The 8879-nt window shown below is 39.6% G+C and overlaps 1 long non-coding RNA gene across 1 annotated transcript; it reads left to right on the top strand.

The window, feature by feature from the left end:
* Positions 1-697: 697 nt before the first annotated feature.
* Positions 698-1609, top strand: LOC148315545 (uncharacterized). The gene is made up of 4 exons (XR_015840834.1): positions 698-1156; positions 1247-1295; positions 1372-1437; positions 1526-1609. It is a non-coding gene; the product is annotated as an uncharacterized LOC148315545 (long non-coding RNA).
* The last annotated feature ends 7270 nt before the right edge of the window (positions 1610-8879 follow it).

Genomic DNA, 8879 nt, shown 5'->3' with positions numbered 1-8879 from the left:
AACGATAGTGAGTAGCTCACGACATTACTTCTCAAGGTGTTTGAAAACATAGCTCAATATTGCCATCTAGTGCCTTAAGGGTAATATAGCAGAAGCCTCGATTTCACTCTGAATAATCAAAGTATGAAACGTTTAATGTTTAAAGGTAATATAACAGGAACATGTACTTACCTAGTGAAACGTTTATATATTAAATTGAACAAAAGTTTTCCTTTTCAAGGGATTGACAAAAAATAATCTGTAATAAGGAGGTCATGAATTGTATGGAATTATGTACCTAGTGAAACGTTTATATATTAAATTGAACAAAAGTTTTCCTTTTCAAGGGATTGACAAAAAATAATCTGTAATAAGGAGGTCCTGAAATGTATGGAATTATGTACCTAGTGAAACGTTTATATATTAAATTGAACAAAAGTTTTCCTTTTCAAGGGATTGACAAAAAATAATCTGTAATAAGGAGGTCATGAATTGTATGGAATTATGTACCTAGTGAAACGTTTATATATTAAATTGGACAAAAGTTTTCCTTTTCAAGGGATTGACAAAAAATAATCTGTAATAAGGAGGTCCTGAAATGTGTGGAATTATAGAAATAGAAATAGAAATAGAAGTCCCTTTATTGTCATTGTACTCAAGTGTGCAACGAGATTATGGGGCTCCCCTCTCCAGTGCAATACAACAATAATACAGACAAATATATAAATTAGATAAATAAATAAATAAGACAGTGCAATGGAATTTAGTACTGAATAGGGCACAAAGAAACACAGCACATCACAATTATGTACCTAGTGAAAAGTTTATATATTAAATTGAAAAAAAAATTTCCTTTTCAAGGAGTTCCTGAAATGTATGGAGTTGTGCATAAACCAGTAGGTTTTATCAGATCACGAGATTATTTGTTCAACTTCCCGCTGAACCGAAAAAGACTAATCCCTCAGGTGTTTCAAAAAGATAGCGACTCGCTCACGAGTTTCTTTTCGGGTTGGAGGGTTAAATAGATGGTTGTGTTTGACCAGAGACAGAAATTTTCTCAAACTCTGATGAGGACGTCTAGAGCGAGCGCTGGAAAAGCTTAACATTGGATCGTAAGGATAACACTTTGATCTTTGAGGACGTCGTGAACAAACGAAGGAGTGCCTAACAATGGAGCGTAAGTAAATACTTATAATTTCATCTATTTTTAACAATGCTTGTTTGCTAAACAATATTGTTTAAACCATACCTTTATATATATACTCAGAAATGCTGTTTTACAGAGGATCATCTGAATGATCAACGTAGATCAGCCTGTAAGTCTAATGTTATTATATTTATGATTCAAAAGTTCTTATAAACTGACTCGATGTCTTATCTATTTTATGACAGACACACAGACACACCAATCCGCTTTCACGCAAGTAACTGTGAAACTTGAAACACCACCAGAACAAGGTGAATATAGTTGCAAACAGATTTAAAATATCCCTAGACCGCTATCCCACACACTCTCTCTCTCTCTCTCTCTCTCTCTCTGTTCCAGCGACATCCGGAAGTACAACAGTGCGCTTCCGGGTGAATACGTCTTTCCCGTCGAATACGCCGGAGGGGGACACGAACATTTTTTGTAAGTTTCTAAAGTCTCATAATATATAAATAGATTCTTAATGTTTATAACATATCTGTTCGGTTGTGTGTGAACAAGGGCAGAGATGTTTTGAATGTGTTCCGAGGCGTTATCGTCTTTGAGATGTAGCTATATATTGTGTAACGATATGTTTGATAGCTGTTGTTGGTGACATGTGTTCCGAGTTATTGTCGTATGCTAAGCTTCCAATGTGTTGCTAACCAGATGCTATGTTGCTGCTGCATGTTGCTGCTGTGTATGACCTGTAGTCGGCATTTGCTATGTGTTCCGAGGCGTTATCGTCTTTGAGATGTAGCTATATATTGTGTAACGATATGTTTGATAGCTGTTGTTGGTGACATGTGTTCCGAGTTATTGCCGTATGCTAAGCTTCCAATGTGTTGCTAACCAGATGCTATGTGTTCCGAGGCGTTATCGTCTTTGAGATGTAGCTATATATTGTGTAACGATATGTGGACTATGGTTAGCGGATGGTCATCTTGTAAGGGCTTATGGAAGCATCTTGTGTTTACCGATCGGCCTTCTTCGAAGGATCTTGAATGTGTTATTATACTTGTCCTATTTGAAGTGTAGCTATATAATGTGTAGCTATATAAACGGTTTTTTGAGATAATAATTCTATTATTGATTTGATTAATCGGTTAACTATTAATACAATTTTTATTTACTTTTAATTAAGTATTTATTTTTTAAATATTTTTAAATTTTCTAATTTAGTATGTCTTTTAATTAAAAGTTTTGATTATTTTTCAACTTTTTAAATTTTTTTATTTAGTATGTCTTTTAATTAAAAGTTTTGATTATTTTTCAACTTTTTAAATTTTTTTATTTTTCCACCGTAATAATTTTTAATCATGTAAAAATTTTTATTTTTTTAATTTATTATTAACTTTCTATTTATATTTTTTCCTGTTTTGAGATGATTGAAGATCTTACATATTTCTCGTGTGTCATATCTAGCACGTTATAGGGAGGGAGGTGTCAATGAGAACCCATCAGAGGGCCGTCGCATGGAAGGAGGTGTCAATGAGAACCCATCAGAGGGCCGTCGCATGGAAGGAGGCTCCAACGGGAACCCATCAAGGGCACGTCACATGGAAGGAGGTGCCATCGGTAATCCAGGATCAACCACATCGTCTCGTCGAAATGAGCAACCAATCAGACCTAGAAGTCCTATCCCAGGTAATGAGCGAGTCAGGCTTCAGAGAGAACGTCATGAGGTTCTAACAGAAGTTCTACGTACTTACAACAAACTGGTAGATCTGGCTGAGAAGCTCACAAATCCATGGTGATGTAGTATTTTCATTTTTATCTCTTGTAACATTTCTCTGATATATAATCCGTGTGTGTTTGTTATTGTGTAGTATACCATATACATTTCCACTAGATTACAGAAATCATTGCTTTTGTTTATGGTGTCAGACGCTAGTACAAGCATACCTAACGATCCATTCGCGGCGATAAGACAAATCGGCGATTTATAATCCTTTAGACCTAACAGACCCAAAACAGCGATATGGCGAACGATAATACACAACTGCTCGATCTAACAAGACACACATCAAATGATCAAACACAACCTCTAGACCTAACAATACTAGCATTAAACGGTCAAATACACACACAATCACAACCGCTTGATTTAACAACAGATGATCGCATACACACGCAATCACAACCGCTCGATCTAACAATATTCGCGTTAAACGATCAAATACAAACATCAGAAAGGGACCAGATACACACGCAATCACAACCACTAGACCTAGCATTACTCACATCAAACAATAATGGACAAACAGCGGATGTTCATTTATCAGACCCCTCATTAAATCAGCCGGGGGGAACACAGACATCAGATGGTCATATACCCCCAAACGATCGCGTACAAACGCTACCTATCGAACTAACATTATTAAACTCAGTTCTTGATTTACCAAGCGCGCAGAACACATCAAATGAACACGAACCAATGACAACTGATGATGTTGATTTCACAAACGCACCTGCCACGCCAGATGAGGACAACTCGCAGCCTGAGGATGTCACAAATGCACCTGCGTCGTCAGATGAAATCACAAACGCCCTATCCACATCAGATGAAATCACAAAAGCACCGGCCGATCCAAATGAAATCACAAACGCCCTATCCACATCAGATGAAATCACAAAAGCACCGGCCGATCCAAATGAACATGAACCCATGCAGATTGCTGAATTCACAAACGCACCAGCCACATCAAACGGTCAAACTCAAACTTCAGGTGACCATTTAAACAACCAATCGTTAGAGGATTCAGTTGAACAGAGAGGTGGACATCGGGTAATCATACGAGATCGTTTCAATAATACAGAACTCAGGATCCCGTTAAACATACCAGAACCCGTTGATAACACTGATTTTCCAACATTTTACACCGCTATCATGGGCTCGATAAATGAACAGATGGATCATGCATTATCGAACGTATTGCCTGGGGATATGGTTCAATTGGAAGTGGTGGGGGAAAATGTAAATATACATGAGACGGTTCGCATGTCAGACGACCCCGACGTATGTGAAAACGCTGTTCAAAATCTGCTCGATCGACTCGTACAGTCTAACGCACAAGTCCTGTTTGATAGACAACTAGAGTTTGTCATCCAAATTGTAAGTGATATTCGCGGAGGTATGGGTCAAAAACGTCGAATAGGCAGTCTTTTGGATCATGAAATACTTGTTAAAAAAAGAAAGCATTTACTGGTGCCGAACAATCCGGGTGATACACAACTATGCTTTGCTACATCGTTAGCGCTTTTAATGGATAACTCATTGACGGAGCAAGAGATCTATCGACAAGCACTCGAGTATCAAAGAGCTGTTGGGATGGATGAGACGACCCCTGTTGGATTTAATGATATCAATAAATTCGAGACGCTTTTGGGTCGTAAGATTGTGGTTCTATATAGAAAAGAAGGAGAGTTTGGACCATTGATTCATTTCGAGACAGAATACCCCAAAACCGCAGATCCCTTGGTGATGTTTTTACAAAATCAACACTTTTACGGCGTGAAAAGTCCAGTTGGTTTGATGGGATGTAGTTATTTCTGTTGTTATTGTTACAAGGGTTACAATAATAAGAATCTACATCAATGCCCCGGACATTGTCATGTTTGCATAGACCCGACCTGTAAAACTCGGCCTCTGAAACCCATCCTTTGCAAGGGCTGTAATAAATCATGTCGAAACGCTGTCTGCTATGCCAAGCATCAAATAACCGGTGGAAAAGTTGGCAGCTTTTGCGATAGATACAAAAAATGTCCAGATTGCGGCCTTAACTATTACAAGACCAATAATACACAAGAGGCAAAACATAACTGTTTAGTTAAAAAATGTGTCTCATGTAAAATGCCGCTGAAAGATACTGATATAACTAGGGAACAACATCAGTGTTATATCCAACCTCTCCCAAAACAAGAACCCCGTGAAAAAATCGTCTTCTATGACTTTGAAACATATGAGGATCAGGAAAAGGTGCACAAACCCTTTATGGTCTGCACAAAATCACTCCAAGGGGAAGAACATCAATGGGTAGGACCTGATTGCGCCGTAAAGCTCATTGAGCATTTCAGAAAACCTCGTTACAAAGGCACCACTCTTATAGCCCACAATGCTCGTTCATTTGATTCCCAGCTCATTGTATCAGCGATGATTGACATGGGTCTCGTTCCTAAGGTTATCTTGACTGGTAGTAAAATCTTATGTCTCAAGCTTGAGTCAAACTGTCTCAGATTCATCGACTCGCTATCATTTTTACCCATGCCTCTGAGCGCAATGCCTAAAACTCTAGGTTTTGAAGATCAATGTAAAGGGTATTTCCCTCACAAATTCAGCTCATTGGAAAATCTCAACTACGTGGGTTCCTATCCTCAACCATGTGAATATGGGTTAGAACGCATGACAACAGCCAACCGTACCAAATTCCTTGAATGGTATGAAAGAGAATGTCGGGGAACCTTTGATTTCAGGAAGGAGGCGCTGATGTACTGCAAAAACGATGTTGACATTCTAACCGAGGGTTGTACAAAATTTAGAAACGAGTTTCTAAACGAGACAGGCGTCGATCCATTCAATTATGTCACCATAGCATCAGCATGCATGGGCGTTTTCCGTACCAATTTTCTCCAACCTCAGACATTGGCTATAACATCATCCGATAATTACGCGAGACAATATAAAGCCTTCTCACATGCTTCCATCCAGTATTTGGAGTGGATCATACACAGTCAAAAATTGCCTATACAACACGCTTTGAACGGGGGTGAAAAACAACTCGGTCGCTACGTCGTGGATGGCTATGTTGAAATTGATGGTGTAAAACATGTTTTTGAATATCTAGGTTGTTTCTACCACGGTTGTCCCGATTGTTATACACCAACTGAACGTTTCCCTCTGACAAATCAAACCTTTCAAGAATTGTTTGATATTAGCCAGAAGAAACTCTCGACCTTGAAATCGGATCCGTGTGTGCGTCTCACGGTAATGAAAGAACACGTGTGGTTGAACATGAAGAAAACTCATCAGGGTGTGAAAGAGTTCCTGCTTACTTATCAACATCCTGAACCCCTAGCACCACGTCAGGCTCTTTTCGGGGGCAGAACCAGCGTATTCACATTGCGATACACGGCCTCTCTGAATGAGCAAGTGTTCTATGTCGATGTCACCTCTCTGTATCCTTATGTCAACAGCAACTGCGCCTATCCTCTCGGTCATCCGATCGTTATCCGCAAAGACTTTGCCGACCCACGTAAATATTTCGGGCTGATCAAAGCCAAAGTCTACCCACCACGCGGTCTCTTGTTGCCTTTGTTACCTTACAAAACAGCTAAAGGTAAACTGACGTTCCCTCTCTGTAGAACATGTGCCGAAATCAACAACCAAACCTCATCGTGTCACCACGATGACGAGAGCAGGGCTCTGCTCGGTGTTTGGGTCACTATTGAGTTTAACAAGGCTCTTGACCTTGGTTACAGATTGGTTGAAATTGTGGAGGTGTGGCATTTCGACTCAGTGAGCAATAACATCTTTAAAGCTTACATGAACACCTTCCTCAAGGGGAAGCAGGAAGCCTCTGGCTATCCATCCAATGTCACCGATCAGGTGGGGAGGGACAAATACATCAATGATTACATGACACATCAAGGTATCCGGCTGGATCCTGAACGCATCAAAGTGAATCCTGGTAAGAGACAGGTTTCTAAACTTTGTCTAAATTCTCTCTGGGGAAAATATGGTCAGAGAGATAATTTAAAACAAACAAAACTGACCAACAAACCCGAAGAATTTTTTAAAATCATGTTTTCGGGTTTGTATGACATCGATTACTTCGGTTTCATCAAATCAGACACCGCGATGATTCAATACAGCGACAAAAAGAACATTCTTTCACGACCCTCCGACACCTCAAACATCTTTGTGGCTTGCTTTACAACAGCCCATGCAAGATTGTTCATGTACAGATTTTTGGAGCAGTTACAAGACAGGGTTCTATACACTGACACAGACAGCCTCATCTACGTGGTCAGGGATGGGGAAACGGCTCTAAAACTAGGCCAGTATCTCGGTGATCTGACTGATGAATTGGACGGTGACAGCATTCAGGAATTTGTTTCGGCCGGTCCTAAAAGCTATGCCTATCAAACTCGAGATACTAAAAAAACGGTGATGAAGGTTAAAGGTATCACACAGACGCACGAAAGCGGTCTAAACATCAACTTTGACAGTGTCAAAGACTTAGTGGAGGGATACATATCCAGCACGACGCATGGCAACGAACCCGACACGCACTCGCTTAAGACACCACAACACAGCATCGTCCGTGATAAAAAAGGGTTTCGCGTCAGAAATACTTCATTCGTCAAAAAGTTTAGGGTGGTCTACGACAAACGAAGACTTTTGCCGGACGGACGTAGTGTGCCTTTTGGTTATTAAGGGGAAAATGGAATTATCACAGGTCGAATTCGATCCGCGTCTCCAAGTGCCTTTTTCATGTTTGATCTCAGGGCCTAGCGGTTGTGGGAAAACATATTTTGTGAAACGTGTTTTGGAAGACTGTCAACATGTTATGAGAAATGTACCTGACAATATTGTATGGATTTATACCTCATATCAACCCTTGTACAACCAATTACAAAAGTTGATTAAAAACATAAAATTCCTAAAAGGTCTCCCAGAATCTTTTGATGACGAAGCCTTGTTCCCGTTACACCAGACTCATCTAATCATCCTTGATGATCTGATCTTCCAAGCATCGGACCATCCTGAAGTGGTGAAAATCTTTACCCAATATAGGCATCATAGAAATATGAGCGTCATATTGTTAACTCAGAATGTATTCCACCAAGGTAAATACAGTCGTACTATTAGTCTAAATAGTAATTACATGGTCTTGTTCAAAAATCCTCGGGATAAATTACAAACCAGTATTTTGGCTAATCAGATATTCCCTACGAAGAAAAATTATTTTTTAGAAAGTTTTGAAGATGCCACCAAAGACGCTCATGGGTATTTATTGGTGGATTTAACACCCACATGTCCAGAACAATACCGTTTGAGAACGGGTGTACTTCCTGATCAGTGGCCTACCGTCTACATTTCCAAAAATTGACATGTCCAAGCTTTTAAAAACAAACGCTCCGCAACTCAGGAACCTGTTTCAAGCCACGGCTAAGAGACGTAAAGACATACTAACCAGAGGTCCACCTTCTTTGATCAAGGTCCTCTGTGAAATTGCTTTCAATCTATTAAAGGGTCATATACCGCTTTCACCTTCACAGTTTAAGAAATTAAAAAAACAAAAGAAAATTATTAGACTATTGGCACGTAAAAAAACAAGTCTTAAGAAAAAACGCGCCTTTTTGACTCAAAGGGGTGGATTTATTCTTCCTCTGTTGGGAACAGTTGTACCCTTCCTAGGTAATCTTTTGGGTGGGTTAATCAACAAAAACTAGCCATCATGAGTTTGAAAACAGCCCAGAAAATGTTTCTTCTCACACCACAACAACTGGAACGTCTGAAAAAACCCGAACCTACCATCAGACAAACTGCCGAACAGGACATGGATGTGAAGATGAAGGCAGTTTTGGAAGATCTATCCTTGTCCCCTCATGAAAAAATAACAAGGTATCAGTCTTTACTTCATCGTTATTTAAGCCTTCTCAAACAAGGTGAAAAGGAAGAACGACCTCTGACCGTGTCTCTAACCCCTGA

This window comes from Idiotropiscis lumnitzeri, unplaced genomic scaffold (genome assembly GCF_059441095.1).
Source record: "Idiotropiscis lumnitzeri isolate Australia: NSW breed Sydney's pygmy pipehorse unplaced genomic scaffold, RoL_Ilum_1.0 HiC_scaffold_105, whole genome shotgun sequence".
NCBI classification, from domain to species: Eukaryota; Metazoa; Chordata; class Actinopteri; order Syngnathiformes; family Syngnathidae; genus Idiotropiscis; species Idiotropiscis lumnitzeri.
The sequence above is the reverse complement of the archived record's forward strand: the minus strand, read 5'-3'. Positions and strand labels throughout refer to the sequence as shown.